The 18,701-nt window shown below is 37.5% G+C and overlaps 1 protein-coding gene and 1 long non-coding RNA gene across 12 annotated transcripts in view; one reads left to right on the top strand and one right to left on the bottom strand.

Annotated features, from left to right (window-relative positions):
* The window catches only part of PEX2 (peroxisomal biogenesis factor 2), a 32,458-nt gene extending 23,780 nt beyond the window's left edge, over positions 1-8,678 (bottom strand). For 5 of the 10 annotated variants that reach the window (XM_036887477.2, XM_036887478.2, XM_036887480.2 and 2 more), the window contains exon 1: positions 8,524-8,678. The gene's annotated coding sequence lies outside the window, so the exon portion shown is untranslated. Of the gene's footprint in view, positions 1-4,793; positions 4,831-5,825; positions 6,597-8,523 lie in introns of those variants that run through there. The other 5 variants (XM_036887474.2, XM_036887476.2, XM_057497957.1 and 2 more) reach the window with 4 other exon arrangements.
* Positions 8,679-8,862: 184 nt separating this feature from the next.
* On the top strand, positions 8,863-17,198 carry LOC118913468 (uncharacterized). 2 transcript variants are annotated; one of them, XR_008996271.1, is made up of 3 exons: positions 8,863-9,946; positions 11,459-11,584; positions 16,351-17,198. It is a non-coding gene; the product is annotated as an uncharacterized LOC118913468 (long non-coding RNA). The 2 variants fall into 2 exon arrangements; XR_005025220.2 differs by having other exon boundaries at positions 9,510-9,946; positions 11,456-11,584.
* The last annotated feature ends 1,503 nt before the right edge of the window (positions 17,199-18,701 follow it).

Genomic DNA, 18,701 nt, shown 5'->3' with positions numbered 1-18,701 from the left:
ATGTAAGACCAGCACTACCAGTCCCCTCCTCTTTCTCTTCCCGTCCCCAGTACTGGACTGGCTGAATTGCTCTTTTTCAGGTAAGGATCAGATGAAATACATGGCTCATGTTAGAGGGCCAGCTGTGCCAATTTATTTGTCTTTAAATATTAGAGTCACAATCAGTTCCAGATTGTGGCTGATGAATATCTTATTAATCTTATATAATTTACCACAAAGATGGGCTGCTCAATAAATGTCTGTTGCATCTGTATGTAATGGAATGAGTAGCTTGGTAGCTAATCACTGTACTGACTTGAATACTGCTTGAGGGTATCGAGGAGCACTAGATGGTGAGGGAAGCCATCTCTTTCTCAGCTTCCTTGTTTGTATTTAGTGAGAAACTGGTCAGCAGTCGTTTCTCAGAGGAATCATCTATTCCAAATCACTCATTTCTGGAGGCATCATACTTAAGAACATTTAGTAAAGACAGGAATTTTTAAAGGCTGCCAGAAAAGGACACTTAACACGCTTTTGAACCAATCCAATATTTAACAATCTTTATTATCAAAAATTTATTTCTTATTCCTTCTGTTACAGTTTAACTTTTTTTTTCATTCCTCTTTTTCTTCCCATGCCTGGCCACATGTAGATTAAGAACAGCTGGGCTCAATCTTCCTATGCAAGATTCTTTAATAGACTAAAAGACTATTATTAAACTGTTCTTCAGCCTTTGCTCTTCCAGATGAATAATTTGTTTCTCTATCTTTGGTTTTAGGTTTTATTTTCCATCATTTTAGTCATTTTTGTGACTTCTTTTAGTTGTAAACATAGAACAGACACTGGCCATTATTACACACTATAGTTTGTTAAAGTGGAATACCCCTCCTATGCTCTACATTCCTATTCAGGCCACTGTGACAAGCGTGGAAGAAGTGGATTTAAAATCAAGCATACCTGAGCTCAAGTTCCAGCTCTGTCACTTACTTGCTATGTAATCTTAAAAAAGTTGTTAGCCTTGGATTCTTCAAAAAATTGGAAATAACAGCTACCTCACAAAGTTGTTGATATGAAACCAGATACTGTTTTGAAAGTGGTTTGGTAACTGGAAAGCACTATTCTTATTATTGTACTGTTGCTGCTTTGGCCAGGGATGGGCATAACAAGAAAAAGACAGAGTTGACTTTAGCAAATATCATTTCAAAAGACTGAAATCTTCATCGTTACTCATGCTAATGCCTCCATCAACCTGTGGTAGAATAATTTTTTTTTCCTGGAAATATTGACTACGATATTAAAATGTAACTGTGGTAGTTACACAGTGAAATGATGTCACCATTATGTCTTCACGTGCGGGGGCCCAGGTGGGAAGGGGCAGACACATGGTTCTGGGGAACAGCATCTTATCTGAAAGGAGATGATGGAGTGGGGATTCTATGAGAATGGGGATGGGTCCCAGCATGACCAGCTTGGTCACTGAACCTCCATCACCATGGTCATGCCTGTTACTTGGAAGCAAAGAAACCTTAGGAATGCATACTGGTAACATCTGACTCTAGGGTATTTGCTGAGTGGGGCATGGTACAGGCAGTCCGAGACGAGCATCCAACCTTGGTTCATCAACAACAAACCACATTCAGGTCCCCCCCCTTCCCACTCTCTCCTTTCTGGCAGGCGTAGTTATTCTAGACTACTGTAGTTTGAGAAAGACTGAAGAAACTGATGAAACAGAAGCAATTAATCTGATTATGGAATCTGCTTCCCTCCACTGCTGTACAATAATACTTGCCCAATAGGTGTGAAGCACAGAAAAATGCCACACATGCCTTTAAGTCACATAAAGTTATTCTAAGTATATGTTAAGCAGTTTGTGTTTCAATGAATCCTAATTCTCTGACAAATGGCTACTCAATTTAACCAGTTTTTATTGAGCACTTACCAAATGCCAGGCATTCTCTTAGGTACCAGGGATTCGATCCAAATATTTAATTATCAGTTAACCTCCTTTTATTCAAGCACTTTTAAAGAAATAGGCTATTCCTGAATTCACGACTAGGCATTGATTTCTGAGCAAAGCCTGGATCTTGAAGTCTGGAAATATGACAAAGGATCACATGATTCCCTGGCCAGAAAAGAGAAAAGTGGTATTTAAGGCAAGGTAACAGGTTGTGCAAACTCCAGAAATGTGCAAACCATGAAACCTGGCTATGATCTATCTGGAAGACATGGAGATGGGTTCCAACATTAGCTGCATCCTTGGTTAATCACCATCAATGTGGTCTGTGCTTGTATCTGGAGGCAAAGAATCAAGCCAGAGCAAAATAGGCTGGCAGAAGAGTAAACCCAACCACTGGCCTATTTCTTCTTACTTTCAAGAATTTATGTGAGCTTTAACAATCCCCATATTATTGGTTCTTGTAGATTAGCATCTAGTTTCACAAAAGTAGGCTTCAACTTGAATAGTTAAAAAAAAATACAAACTAATCTGTTTTATTGTTGTTGTGATTGTTTTTAATCAAAAGAAACATTATATTTAATTCAAGTGGATCTTTCCAGAATGCCAAAAACAGGCACTGCTTTTTCCTTTTCTGCCATGAAATCTCATTCTTTTAATACAGAATCCTGTATCACCCTCTCCTTCACCAATCCCGTTCCCAAACTATACTAATTTAAGATTCTAAAAGGCTAAACTGGGGGAAACATTTATGGCCATGCAAAGAAACATAAAAATAACCAGTTAAAAAAGTATAATTGGCACTGAATAATACTAGTGTGAGTGAAGGACACTACTATGTTAAGAACATGTGAAAATGATGCTTAAGGCAAAATCAAGACCAGATTAAAAGTGCAGCATCTATAAGATTAGTATGATTAACTTGGCACATAAATATGTTTAAGACAAAATAATCTAGTACTAACAACTGTTAAAAAGGTCTTCTGCTGTTATTTTATCACTAGGCATGTCATACTGCTTTTCCTTCACAGAAAAAAACAAACTAGGAAAGTCATTTACTAAGACCAGCGATATATAACCTTACTCCTTAAATAATTCATGCTTTCCTTTTATGCTTTTCATTCCCCTAAATAAAACTTTGTCATCTATATTGTATTACAAAACCAAAACAAGTGATTGTTTCTCACTAAAGAGGGAAGAATTTTTCAGGATGTATTTCAGAGATCTTATTGAGTACGGTGCAAATTATGAATGAATATATTTTATTTAAAAACATGTTATTGACAGAAATCTATCAATAATAATGTGGGTATTGTCAAGGGCCTGTCAATATTAATGTAATTATGATTAAGGGGATAACATGGATTTTTAGCTAGAATACGAAGTAACATCTCTTACATTGCTGCTATCAATATCTGCATTACTATTGACCTGTGCCAAGACGCTCAGTATTAGATGTATTACCGTTAGGCATATTTGTCAATGCATACTGCCTACAAAAATTCTACATTTAAATTTACAGTCCTGTAAACTCTGTCAGCAGAAACATGTGATTCTCAAGTAATCTCTAAGGTGTCAAACCCATTCATGTACCTGCTGCCAGGCTTTTTCCAGATCCACAATATCAACTAATTTTCAGTATGAAGAGGTTGTTTGCACACTATCCTAAGGGTTTTAGTAATCAAAATGGATGAGAAAATATACCCATTTTTCCTTTTAGGTTTTAAAAAATTTTAAACATTTGATATTATGAGGTTATGTGAATAAAGTTCTATAACCAGAGACCTTAAGCTTTGAACCTACACCTACTACCTTATTTCCTTTGTGTAGTCAAATAGATTTACTGTCCATTGTATTGAAATCAATACTAATAAATGGGACATACATCAAAGAGGGATTTAACAGGACACTGATTCGCAGAACACATTGCAAACATGAGCAAAAGAGAAAAAGCTAGGGCAGAGACCCATTAGGACACTGTGACCTCTGGCACTGGAATAGGCCTAGAAATCAACAGCTTGTAAGTTCAAATCCCACTCTGCCACAGGCTTGCTAAGTGACTTCTCATTCTACTTCTCTTCTCTTTCATTAAATATAAACTAAGTTTCAATAGTATATAGATATCTGATGCTATCTCAACTGTACTCATTTGGATCTAGACAAGGCATGGAATTTTTAATTTTATTATGGATGCAAGACTTTGCAATTACTCTTAAATAGAATCCCCATTAAAATCCAAACAGGATTTTTCTTTTTGGGGTGGTAGTGGGTATACAAAAAAATGCTTCTAAAATATATCTGAAGAATAAACTTGAGAAAAGCATACATTTCTCCAAAAAGTGAATGATGATAAACAAGTTACCTGGTAGAGGAGAAATACATTTTTTGTTTAAAGAGAACAGGAAAAAATTCAAATACTACAATCTTCAATTAGTCTTACAATTAGTCTTACAATTTTTCTTACAATTGAGCACCTTACCTATTTCATTTATGGTTCATTTACTCAAGTATCTAAAACTAACACAAAATACTTTTTTTAAACCTTGAAACAGAATTTCCAGTACCTTGACTTAGTTTCACAAATACATTTTTAAGAGAACAACATGGCACTCATAATCTTTTCTTTCAGAAAGTTAATACTTCTGAGTCTTTAAGAAAGAAAGCACATTGTGAAAATAAAGAGCAGATGTTTGAATGAGTATGGTGGTGGGGGGAAGAGTTAAACTGGTTCTGATTAGTTGTGTATTCTAGCCAAGGTTCACTAGTAGGCTGTGTGACTCTGGACAAGTCATTTTACTACATTATACTCTTTAGCAGTTAAAAAGTTGAAAAAACAAAAAAGCAACTGTAAAAAGCCTACCTGTCTAGAATCCTCAGAGGAACTGTTTTATGAAACCCTGTAAGAGGAAGAAAAAAATAAAAGAACAGAAATGGTAATGTTGTATATCAGTCTGGAAAAGGCTAGAGAAAGTGGAGAAATCAGAGCAGAACATATGAGACAAAGACACAATCATGGAAAAAAAGAGCAACGTATTATGGAAGACAATCCCAGTCAACTTGTGAGTTTACAACAGCGGTACACATACATCATTTACCGGTTATTAATTGCTACTAAGTGACCTTTGCAAAATTAAGCGTTAAAAAATTTAATCCTTACAATACTATGAGAGGTTCTTTTATTATTTCTGCTTTAAAACAAGGAAACTGAGGCTCAGAGAGATTAGGTGACATGCATACAATCACACAGCTACAAGGGGCAGAGCCTAGCTCTCCTCTACTGACAAGTGGCGATGGGCCTAAAAGATGAAGATAAACATTTAGAATGGACATGCACATGAGGCAGTTTTAAGAGGTTAAGTACTAAGTGACTAAGAGTATAAGCATGAACTACAGCAAAAAATCTAATCCAAGGATGAAGAAACAAGAGTCACAAGAAACACAAAGTAATTGGATCTTTAGCTATTCTATATATTTAGAAAAGGGCTTTTGGATCTAATTGCCTAAGAAAAGACTTGAAAACTACTGGCATATATATTTAATTGCACATTTTATGGTACTTGAGAGAATGTGGTAATATCCACAAAAAGAGGTATTAGCAATGGATGAGGAGGCAGTACCATGTGATATATGATAACACGTGAGGCACTTTTTTTCTTTACATTCTTTCTCTCATTTAATCCTCACAATACAGTAAATATTATCATGTCCATTTTAAGAAGACAAAAATTAAGGCTTGAAAAGATTAACAACTTGTTTAAGGTCATGCTGGCATTAGTAAATTTCTAGCAAACACTCGGGAAATTGTGGAACACACAAAAGGAAGTTGTTAGTGTGGATATTTGGTAAACTTGGATCAAATTCAGCCCCACAGAGCTCAAAGCAAGCTTTTTACCCTCAAGATTGTTCATAAGACCAGACTGCCAGTCAAGCTCTCAGGACTGTATACGGGGAAAGAAATTAAAGGAATGTGGTAAAGTTGCCCATATTGCCCAAGATGCAGCTTGTCTACATTCCCTCTCTCTTCATCTATACATGTGGTCAGAGAACCAAAGAGACTGAATGTCAAATCTGAACAAAGGGAAAATGAGACATGAACATTCATTTAATTATTATGAACACATACTATATGCAAAACATAGGCAATGCCAACCCATCTAACAGTGGAAGGGGTTGGTTATGAATAATCAAAACAATTCTAGAGGTTTTGGTTTTATGTCTTAACAGTTAAGAAAGAAAAGACAACTTGGGTGAATTTTATCTCAACTTAGCTGACAGGAAGGTGAGAAGGGAGAGCTCTGAAAGAAAGAAAATATGTTAAATAGAAGAAATAGCAATATAGAAAAGGACATGTTGATTGTATAGATGGGAAAAGGTTGGGAAGAAGTTGATTGACAGACCACGACAGGAAAGACAGGTGGTGCTGGACAACCTCTTCCCTGCTGCCACACCCATGTACAGAAAACACAGCACTTGCATTTACAGGGCGAGGATTACAGACGTGGGCCACACAAGGCAGTTCAGGGCTTTTCTCCTGAGGTTTCTTCCACATTACGAAGAACTGAAGAGGAACATGAAATGTTTAGAAACTGCTGTCATTTCACAGGAAGAGATAAAGGGAACAGCCAATTTGCTTCTAGTCTGTCCAATTAAGATAATCAAGGAGAGAAAAAAAGAAGTGATTCAGAGCAGAACTTTGGTCCAGAAATAAAGATTGTACATATGGCATACATTTTCCTTGTGCTATAGGAACCTGAACACGGTGGAGTGCAAAGGAAGAAACTTTCAAATTATTTGATGCTGTAGGGAAAACATGGGGTTAGGACTCAGAATTTACTAGCAATGTTATGTTGGGGAAAACTGCTAACATATTTAAGGGTCAGCTACCAGATACGTAAAATGGAAAAAACCTGCGTTCTCTATTGCAAAGATTACTATAATCTTCAAATATGAGCAAAAAAATTTCTGGCTAAAATAAAAGGGTAGAAAGAAGAGAGAAAAGTTAAAAAAATTTTTAATCAAAAAGAATTAAATTTGGTATTTGTGTCAAATGAATGAGACTCAATATAGACATGTTAGTGGGTGTTAGTAATGAATTAGTTGTGAACATGTCATTTATTATTTAAAAAAATGGTACTAGTCAAATGAATCCATGTTGAATACAAATGAATAATAATCTTAAATGGAATTTTAATGCTAGAAAGAAATACAGATCATTTAGTCTAAGATATGAATAAATTTTATCGGGAACCTTGTGTTTCAAAGAGAACATGTGTAACAGCTGCTATTGTAAAATACTGCTAAAGATCTGCTTGCTGTGTCTCTCTCCTGCATGGCTCCAGGAAACTTCTACAGGAGTTCTTCTACAGAACAGATTTAAAATGACAGATTGAGGCTACCCCAAAATTTCTAAAACAGAAGAGTTAGTAAGGCCAAGACGTAGAGGTGATCAAAGGAAAACCAGAGTCAGGACTAGAACTCAATTCTCTTGACTTAGCCTAATGTTCTCTCTACTATGTCCTGTTACTTCGGTTTTCTTTCCACCTTTAAAAAAAAAAGAGATGGGTTTCTCTTTCGGACTTTGTAAATAATTCCACTATTTTTCTTCTTTCAAACCTCCTTCCAGCTCAAGATCATTCAACTCTGATCTTTCTGGATACAAGTAATTAATAAAATAGGTGAGATGAGAGAGAAGTTCAAGTGTAAAAGAAAAACACAAAGTCAGCCATCCCAAGTTTACACTGTTCAGGATTAACTAAACGTAACACATTAGGGGAAGATGTTTAGACTACAAACTGTGGTGTGGATGGAGTCTCAGTATTCTAACTGCTTAAAATTGTTACGATAAAAAATTTTCAAGGGGTATCACAGAATACCAGGACACGTCAGATGTGAACATTCAACAACTTGGTCTTATTCTGTGAAAAGCCCTTTCACTAAATGCTGTAGTTTGGAAAATGGGACCCACAGAAGTAAACAAACAATGACTTTTAATTTAAGGCCCTAGTAGAAAATGCAAATGATTTTCATATTTCTTACCAGAAATCAATGTTCAATATAACGAACTCGTCGCAATTTTCTAAGAAAATTCTAAAAAACTCTTCGTCCCCAACAAAATTAAAACTGCTTTTAAGTTCACCGTCTTTCAAAAAATGTTGTGGAAACTTAAGCATACTCACTTTCTTTGTACCAAATGTTAACACTTCACATGAACCATCAAGACATTAAGTTTGGACACTGTGTAATTTTTAAGCCGTTCATACGAGGCAAATCTCACCACTCCAAGTGCAAGGAAAAGATTTCGAAGTTTGCCTCTACAAAGTTACTTGGAGGAATACGAAAAGATCTTAGGTTTACCTATTTCTGTCCTTTTTCTTTTTAATGGTTCTATCCTAAGCCTACATTTAGGATTTTAGGACTGCTTCGTTGTCTTTCCCCAAATCAGACTTTGATTTGCGTCTTTCAGAAAGACAGGAAGCCAATAAATAGGGAAACAAGCAAAGGGCGACAATCCCAAGGCCGTGAAACTCCGCGCCCTCCCGGCTGTAAACAAAAGCACAGCTCTGCACGGGGCTCTCTGGGGAGACACTGACCTGAGGAGCCTGCGAAACTCCCCCGCTCCAGTAACTGTCTGACACCTTCTCTGGGAGGCTTGGCTTCTGCTAGCAGAAGACAGGCTCCCCAGGCTTCCGGAACTCACGGGCTTCCGGAGCGACGCAAGACCCGGAAGTGTCAAAAAAAAAAAAAAGTGGGGGGGGATATTAAACCGGTGAGAACTACGCTTTAGCGCGCTGCGGAAGGCCGGGGAGGGCCCGGCTACGGCGAGCGCCGAAGAGCCGAAGAGGACGCCCGCGCGCGGTGATTGGTCGGCTGGCTGTTCGGAGGAAAACCGTATCTGATTGGCAGGAGGGTCGCGAACTCGTCAGCCCAGGGTCGGGGGCCGTGCGTGAAGACACCTAGGTGTCATGGGGTCGCGGGAAAACCGGGGCACTCCGAGGCCAGGGCTTTCCCTCCTTCGGGCGCCGCAGCTGGCCGCCAGACAAGCGCCGCCGAGTGGCGGCGGGGCGCCTGCGCACTTCGGGGCTCCTCGCCGGCCCTGGGTGGGGAGGGCTCGCTGCAGAATGGCCCTGTAGGAAGGGCAGCCAAGGGTGGGGCGGCAGCATCGGGGCTGGGGCGTCTGGTGGCGCGTAGCTGCTGGGGTAGGTGGCTCTTGACCTCTTTAGGCTGAGGAAGGCAGGTCGTGCCGCCTAGGCAGCCGTCCGCCCTACAGAGCTCTGCAAAGCCCTGCAAAGTCGCGGCCTGAGAGGCCTGTCGGACGGGCTGGACGCGCTCACACCACTGGGGCAGTGAGCACTGGCCACAGGGTGAAAATGAATTACCCTGGAGCAGTTAAGAATTCGGAAAGCCTGGTCGTCCTCCCCGGGAACAGAGCCAAGATTTCTAGAACGCGGGCCCTGAGGGAAAGTATTTTCTGAGAGTTCACCCGGCATTTCACATGTAGCCGGCATTGAGAATTGCTTTCACATTCAGTAGCGTAGCTGCCAATGCCTGTTGACGTTTGCTCTAAGATTTGAAGTCAGGTGGGTAAGTTCCCGTACATAGTAGGTCGTACGTTTAAGTGCTTGATTAACCGCCTTCTGCCAGGAGCGTTCAGTCCTACAACAGCTGTATTGTAAAGAATGGAGAACTTACCGTGTAGAAGCTGTGTTACAAGAATTTTTTTTTAAAATTATCCCGTGAAAGTGTTATTCAGGATATGAAACATTATGGACAACATAAAAGAACATTTATTAATGAATTCTAATACTATTCAAATTCGTGTCTACATTATAGGTGTGCAATTCAACATCTCTTACAACTGAGATTTTGTCGTCTTCCAGGCATTGAGGAATCTTGGAAAAAAACAGGCCTAAGAGGAGCATGATGGTGATTTCATATATTAGCTAAAGAAAGCCCTTCCCATCACAGTGAACTAACAGTACCAATGGGACAGAGTAGGAACTACAAGTTGATAGGGTATGTGGTTCCCAGGACGGGAAGTTTTTTAGGGCCGAAGTTGACCAGCATGGTAACAGCCACTAGCTACCTGAAATGTAGGAAGGTGGAATTCAGGTCGTCTTCAAGTGTAAAATGTACACTGGATTTCAAAGATACAGTGTGGAAAGTAAAGAATATAAACTATTTCATTATATATTGGTTGCATGTTGAAATGAAAATGTTTTGGAAAATTTAAAATTACATATGTGGCTGGTGTTTTATTTATGTTGGATAGTGCTGCTCTAGAGGATAAGAAAATCTCTGAAGAAAACCAGGTGTTTTATTTATTATTTTTTTCTTTTATTTCTTTTTAATTTTTTTATTAAGGTATGATTGATATACACTCTTATGAAGGTTTCACATGAATAAACAATGTGGTTACTACATTTACCCATATTATCAAGTCCCCACCCATACCCCAATGCAGTCACTGTCCATCAGTGCAGCAAGTTGCCAGAGATCCACTATGTGCCTTCTCTGTGATACACTGTTCTCCCCATGACCCCCCACACCATGTGTACTAAACATAATACCCCTCAGTGCCCTTCTCCCTCCCTCCCCACCTGCCCTCCCACACCCCTCCCCTTTGGTAACCACTAGTTCATTCTTGGAGTCTCTGAGTTGGCTGCCATTTTGTTCCTTCAGTTTTGCTTCACTGTTATACTCCACAAATGAGGGAAATCATTTGGCATTTGTCTTTCTCTACCTGGCTTATTTCACTGAGCATAATGTTCTCCAGCTCCATCCATGTTGTTGCAAATGGTAGGATTTGTTTCTTTCTTATGGCTGAATAGTATTCCATTGTATATATGTACCACATCTTCTTTATCCATTCATCTACAGATGGACACTTAGGTTGCTTCCATATCTTGGCTATTGTAAAAAGTGCTGCGATAAACATAGGGGTGCATATGTCTTTTTGAATCTGAGAAGTTGTATTCTTTGGGTATATTCCAAGGAGTGGGATTACTGGGTCAAATGGTATTTCTATTTTTAGTTTTTTGAGGAACCTCCATATTGCTTTCTACAATGGTTGAACTAGCTTACATTCCCCCCAGCAGTGTAGGAGGGTTCCCCTTTCTCCGCATCCTTCCCAGCATTTGTTGTTCTTAGTCTTTTCGGTGCTGGCCATCCTTATTGGTGTGAGGTGATATCTCATTGTGGTTTTAATTTGCATTTCTCTGATGATTAGTAATGTGGAGCACCTTTTCATGTGTCTGTTGGCCATCTGAATTTCTTTGGAGAACTGTCTCTTCATATCCTCTGCCTATTTGTTAATCAGGTTATTTGTTTTTTGGGTGTTGAGGTGTGTAAATTCTTTATATATTTTGGATGTTAACCCCTTGTCAGATATGTCATTGACAAATATATTCTCCCATACAGTAGGATGCCTTTTTGTTTTGTTGATGATATCCTTTGCCCTACAAAAACTTTTTAGTTTGATGAAGTCCCATGAGTTCATTTTTGCTTTTGTTTCCCTTTCTCGAGGAGATGGGTTCAGGAAGAAGTTGCTCAAGCTTATATTCAGGAGATGTTTGCCTGTGTTGTCTTCTAAGAGGAAAACCAGGTCTTTTATTTAGCAGTTGTGAAGCAAAGCAACCATGTTGCACTTCTCAGGTAGGCTTACACATGTACTGTGCTTCATTTAATTTTGATGAAAGTAGGAAAAAAAGACTAACATGAAGGATATTTTCAGAAGGCAAGTCCTAATTCATGGATCCTTATATAAGTCACATGAATCTCACAATATTTGTTGATAGTAGTAAATGTACCAGGCTATCAAGATATTTGAATTATGTCGAATGAATCTGATTAAGAATGCAAAACATGTAGGACATTAAGATTTCTGTTGAAAATGTTTAAAATAAGTTTTGGGTTTTATCACTTAGCTCCTAGTACACATCTTTAGTTTTATAGTGAGCTAGTTAAGCTGAGGTTTCAGGGAAGCTTTGTTTCCAGTTTTTTTTTATATTTGCTTAAAAAATATATATTAATTTTTCATTCATTTATTTAACAAAAGTCTGCTGGGGGCCAGGAGTATTGCTAGGCAGTATTGGCATGAAGGTGAACACCCAGACAGACCTTTCCTCTCTTGGAGCTAATGAATGTCAACTCAGAGACAATGAAATAGTAGATAATAACTAAGGCATAGTGTATTTTGCCTTTTTACCTCTGTAAATTTAACACATTAATAGTTTTAAACCTAAAATATATACATTCTTTCCAACATGTTAACAGAAAATTGCTTTAGGACCTGATTTGGGGTTTAAAATACATTAGTAAAAAAAAGCATATTTTTAATTCATCTATTAATTATAAGAACTTAAGAAAAAAATTAAATTAGAGTATTTCTTTACCTTTTCTTTTCTTAAATATAAAGAAAAGATTTAAAAAATTGTATTGGCCTCTTATCTATAACCACTTTTTAGCCTTTCAGCAACTTTTAGGTTCCAACGAGTTTAATAATAAAAATGTAAAGACGACATTGATTTATGCCCCTAACATAATTTAAAATTGCTGACTCTAAAATAAATTTATTTTAGCATATTACATAGTTCTTACATCAATATGTTTGAGTCTTTTAGGAAAAAAATTAAACATAGATCTTATGTTAGTTTCTACTGCTGCTGTGACAAAGTACTACAAAGTGGCTCAAAACAACACCAGTTGTATTGTCTTAAAGTTCTGTAGTCAGCAGACCAACCTGAGTCTGAGTGGGCTAAAATCAAGGTGTCTTCAGGTCTGTGTTCCTTCCTCGAGGGTCTAGGGAAGAAACTGACTTTTTGGGCATTCTGGGTGTTGGCAGAATTCAGTTCCTTGCTGTGGTAGTACTGAGGTCCCTGGCTCCTTCCAGCTGTCAGCAGAGGGATTGTTCTGGCCTCTAGAAGCCATCCATATTCCTTGGGTGGTGGCCTTCTTTCTCCATCTTCAAATCCAGCAATAGTGGGATGAGGCCGTCTCAACTTTCTCATATCTCTTACCTTTTGTTCTGTTATTTCATCTTTATAATTGCAGTGTTTTTTTTTAGAATATGATCAGGTTGGGTCTACCTGGATGATGAATCTAGGGTAATTTCTCCATCTCATGGTCCATAACCTAACCTTAGTCACATCTGCCAAGTCTCTGTTGCCATGGTAAGGTAACATACACACAGGTTTCAGGGTTTAGGGCATGGACATTATTAAGGGCCATTATTCTGCCTACCACAGACCTTAATTGGGGCCTTGCAGTATATCTAGCATTTCTTACTGATAATTCTCAGTAGTTTAGGACAGAATAATGTTAATAAAAGTGGGTAAATCTTTTTGAATGTGTAGTATGTTCTGGGCACTATTCTAAATCCTTTTTCTGCATTTAGTCATTAAGTCTTCAGAAATGCACTATTATTATATCCACTTACAGATAAGGAAACAGGTACAGAGTGGAGAAGTTACTTGCCTAACTTCTCATAACTGTCAAATGGTGGAGTGAGGATTTGAACTGACATAGTCTGGTTCCAGAGCCTCTGTGTGCTCTGAAGCACAACATAATAAAAATAGTTTCTGAATGTCTGGATTAACTAAACATGCTTTAGTGATATAGTGACTATGAATTCAGAATCCAGCATCTCAATGCCTGGATTCAAATTCTACCTTTATCAGTTACTGGATAACCCTGCACAAGTTACTTAACCTTTCTGGGTCTCAGTTAATAATAAATCAAATTAATAGTAACACTTGAGGATGAAATGAGGCCATATATGTAAAGTACTTAAAACAGTGCTTCCATATAGTAAGCTATCGCAGGCTAAAATTCTTCATGATTATTCAACTTTTAGAAGTAGTATTTTATTATAGAAAGAAATACTTGCTTTAGGAAAATTCAGTCTTTTTATGAAATAAAAAGTGAAAACTAAACTTTTCCTTTTAATACACCTACAATGCTATGTCCTTTCTCAGCCTCTGATTTCTCCCCACTCCAGTCTAGCCTTCTTCTTTCTACCAGTGTTACAAAAAGTTATTCTTCATACAGTTAGTGTTGTCTGTACACTTTAAACGCTTTGTCCAGATTCTAGTTGCCCCAGGCTAATGTGTGAATTCCTTAGAAGGCCACTGGGACAACTCCCTTTTGCCATTCCTCTGCCTGGTATTTACACAGCCATCATTTCTAACTTTGGGCTATTCTCTTTTGCTATTATTATTCCTTAGAGAGGCCCATGGCATATTCTGGGACCTTTCTATTATTAGAAGGCCATAATCCCTTCTAATACCACTCCAGATCTCATCATCTCTTCTAATAATCTTTGCTGTCATTGCCTTTATTCAAACTCACCATTTCTGCACTTTTAGTCATCTCCTAACAAATTTGTGGTCTCCAGCCTTACCACCCTTAAGGCTTACTCTCCTTCCAGCTCACCAGAATGTTGTCGAGTATGAAACTTGGCACGTTGAACTCTGTTACCTGCCTTCAAAATCCTCATTGTCTTCTCCCCACTCCAGTTACTGCAGATGCTCCTTTTCCTAATTCTCTTAACAGCAGTTAGGTGCTTCTGCTGGAGTATTTAAAGCATCACAATTGTTTATTCAAGCACTTGTCTTTGTCTTTCCTTCTAATTCATGGACTCATTGATAGGGAATTAGAGATGGTTGTGGTTGAATGAATTTATTATATTATTTTGTCATTATCTATTTACATGGCTATCTTTTGTTACTAAACTGTGAACTCTTTAAGGGGAGGCTTGTTTTATTTTTCTTTTCCTCTCTGCCCTAGACATAGGATGTATTTAGTAATTGTTAAATGAATAAATAGGGAAAAATAACCCACCATACATACAGATGAAAAAGTTCTGCTTAAGTCTAAAGATATTTCTAAAGCAACTTACTGGGAATATGTAAGGTTATGATTTTAGTGAAAATTAAAAATTTTTTGTGGTGATTAAAAGTATAGACTGGATCCAGAGTGCCTGGTTTCGTATTCTGGTCTGCCACTTACTACCTACGTACTCTTGGGCATGCTAATGAACCCAGTGTCTGTTCTTTGTCTGTAAAACAGAGATGATAATACTATCTCTTAGGGCATATAGATAAAAATGAGTTAATGTTTATAAAGTATCTATAATAGTGTCTACCACATAGTAAATATTCAGTAAATGTTAAGTAAAAATACAGTAGTTTATGTTCTCATTGTTTTTGATGATAGCTAATGTCCTTATAATGCAGTTATAAAAAATAGCCCTGAGTTTTATAATTGTGATAGTTAACTAGAGATTTTTTAACTCTCAATGCTTTTTAATATCTTACATTACAGAATGACCATATGTATTTATTAAACATTTAGAGAGTACTTGTGGATGAGCTCTCTCTTCCATATTTTCTTCTTCTTATTTTTCTATTATTTGCTATAATGTAACAAAGAACTACAAACTTACAGCTTAAAATGACATAAATTCATTATGTTATGGTCCTGTAGGTCAGAAGCACAACACTGATCTGACCAGGCTGGGATCAAGTTGTCAGCAAGTTGATTCTGGAGACTGTAGGGTAGAATCCATTTTCTTGACTTCCTCAGCTAGAGGAGTCCACATCTCTTGAATCATGGCCTCCTTCCTCCATCTTCAAAACCATCAGTATTGTATCTCTTGAACCATCTGCAGTCATATCACTTTCCTGGACCACAGATGGGGAAGTAGTCTCTGCTTTTAAGGATTACTGTGATATGGTTAGGCCCACCTGGATAATCTACACAACTCTTAGCTCAAAATCCTTAACTTATTTACATTTGCAAAGTCCCTTTTACCATGTAATGTATTCACAGGTTCTGGGGGTTCGGGTAAGATAATCTTTCTGGGGGATACCATTATTCTGCCTGCCACACTCTTGTACTATAAATGAATCACTGCTGAAAGGTACATAGGTGTACTTTCTGAAAATGAAGACAATATTAACTAAATTGTGAACAGTTTGTCACTGTCATCATTTATTCCTCCAGTGGTTGGTGAGAGCCATATCTGCTTAACAGAGGGCTGAGCTACTGCAGGGCTCACTGATCAATATCCTTATTTTCAAGGACTTTTATTTTAGTAAGGAGAGGAGAATAAATTCACAGTGGCTGAATATCTGCTATGGGGGCTAAACACTCTGCAATGAATTTCATGTATATCAGTCCCATTTAATTTCCACAGTAACTTTATAAGGTGTTCTAGGCAGTCAAAAGATGACCCTCAAAGATTCCCAACCATGTGCTATTCATACCCTTGTGTAATCTTGTTCCGTTGAGTGTGGGCTGGATCTGGTGACTCTCCCAGTGAAAGGAGTAAGACAATAGTAATAGGATATTATTTCTGGGATGAAGTTACAGAATTTTGTGACTTCTCTCTTGCTCACACTCTGTTTCCCTTTTATTAGCTTATTTTGATGGAGCAAGCTGCAGTGTGGCATATTGCTCCATGCAGAGACCAACATGCCAAGGAACTGAAGGCAACTTCTGGCCAATAGATGAGAAGAAGCCAAGACCCTCAGTCCAACAGCTTGTGAGGGACTAAAATCCTAGCAGCAACCAGAGCATGAATTTAGAAGCAGACTTCTCTAGTTAATCCTTGTGATGATTGCGTCTCCAGTGAACACTCTGCAGCCTTGTAACAGAGCCTGAGCCAGAGGACCCTGGTAAGCTGTATCCAGATTCCATAGAATTATGAAATCATAAATATTTTTTAAAGCCACTAAGTTTTGGAGTAATTTGTTATGCAGCAATAGATAACTAATACTATGATATTGCAGTTGACCCTTGAGCAACAGAGAAGTTAAGGGATGCTGACCCCTACACAATAAAATATCCATGTATAGCTTGATTCCCCCAAAATTTTACTAGTAGCCTACTGTTTCCTGGAAGCCTTACAAATAATACAAATGGTTGATTAACACATATTTTATATGTTATATGTATTATACACTATTCTTATAATAAAGTAAGCTGGAGAAATGTTTTTTCAAATTGTCACAAATCTCAAGAAACATTTTACAATATATTTATTGAAAAAAATCCATGTATAAGTAGATCCATGCAGTTCAAACCCATGTTGTTCAAGGGTCCACTGCAATGCTATTTTAATGCAGATAAGGGGAAAAAAATTAGAATAATAAGGCAATGTTATAGCTTCCCCAGTTACTAGTGAAAACTCTTATCTACTACAAATAACAATAATATTAATTTTGAATATTAGTAGTGACTTATGTTTATTGATCACTTACTAGGTATTGGGCACCTTTCAAATCATTTTATATATATATATATATGTATATATGTTTTATATGTATAAGATGATATATATATATCTCAGATTATTGTAACAACTCTGTGAGATAGGTACTGTAGTTATCTCCATTTTATAAATAATGAAACTGGAGCTGAGAGAAGTTAAACGGCATGCTCAAGATTCCCAGTTAGTCAACAGATTTTTTTTTTTTTTCATTTTTTTTATTGAAGGGTAGTTGACACACAGTATTACATTAGTTTCAGGTGTACAACACAGTGATTCAACATTTATATACATGATAATTCTAGGTACCAGCTATCACCATACCAAGTTGTTACAATATTTTGACTATATTCCTTATGCTATTCATTACATCCCGGTTACTTATTTATTTTACAATTGGAAGTGTGTACTTTTTTTTGGTTGTTGTTGTTGTTAGGGCATCTCTCATATTTATTGATCAAATGGTTGTTAACAACAATAAAATTCTGTATAGGGGAGTCAATGCTCAATGCACAATCATTAATCCACCCCAAGCCTAATTTTCGTCAGTCTCCAATCTTCTGAAGCATAACGAACAAGTTCTTACATGGAGAACAAATTCTTACATAGTGAATCAGTTACATGGTGAACAGTGCAAGGGCAGTCATCACAGAAGCTTTTGGTTTTGCTCATGCATTATGAACTATAAACAGTCAGTTCAAATATGAATACACATTTGATTTTTATACTTGATTTATATGTGGATACCACATTTCTCTCTTTATTATTTTTAATAAAATGCTGAAGTGGTAGGTAGATACAACATAAAGGTAGAAAACATAGTTTAGTGTTGTAAGAGAGCAAATGTAGATGATCAGGTGTGTGCCTGTAGACTATGTGTTAATCCAAGCTAGACAAGGGCAATAAAACATCCACATATGCAGAAGATTTCTCTCAGAACAGGGAGGGTGAGGTTCTAAGCCTCACCTCTGTTGATCCCCAATTTCTCACCTGATGACCCCCCTGCGACTGTGCCTGTCTTAGGTTGTTCCTCCCTTGAGGAATCTTACCCGTCTCTGGCTAACCAGTCATCTTCCGGGGCCATACAGGGAAATGTTAAGTTGGTAAGTGAGAGAGAAGCCTTATTGTTTGAAATGGTTAGCTTTTTATTTCTTTGCATATTTATGCCCTGTGGCTTCTATGCCCAGCATTTGTCTTGAGGTATCTTTACCACTTGGAGGAGTTATGATACTCGGTAAATTTGATATGAGGCACGAATTCTATTTAAGAATTCGTTGTAATTAGGAAGGAAGAAGAAAAGCTATAGAAGTAGCAGGCGGGAGAAAACATGGGAAGATTGATTATTTCTTTGACATATCTTCTTGTAGAGTAACTTCAGCATGTATAGATTTTAAGCTACTACTTAAATTGCGCACACACATTAACATAATAGGAGTATAGTTACATAACCAAAGCATACCTGTAATTACCAGCCATCTCCAGTGAAACCAAGAAAACCAG

Source organism: Manis pentadactyla, chromosome 3 (genome assembly GCF_030020395.1).
Source record: "Manis pentadactyla isolate mManPen7 chromosome 3, mManPen7.hap1, whole genome shotgun sequence".
In the NCBI taxonomy this organism is placed as follows: Eukaryota; Metazoa; Chordata; class Mammalia; order Pholidota; family Manidae; genus Manis; species Manis pentadactyla.
The sequence above is the reverse complement of the archived record's forward strand: the minus strand, read 5'-3'. Positions and strand labels throughout refer to the sequence as shown.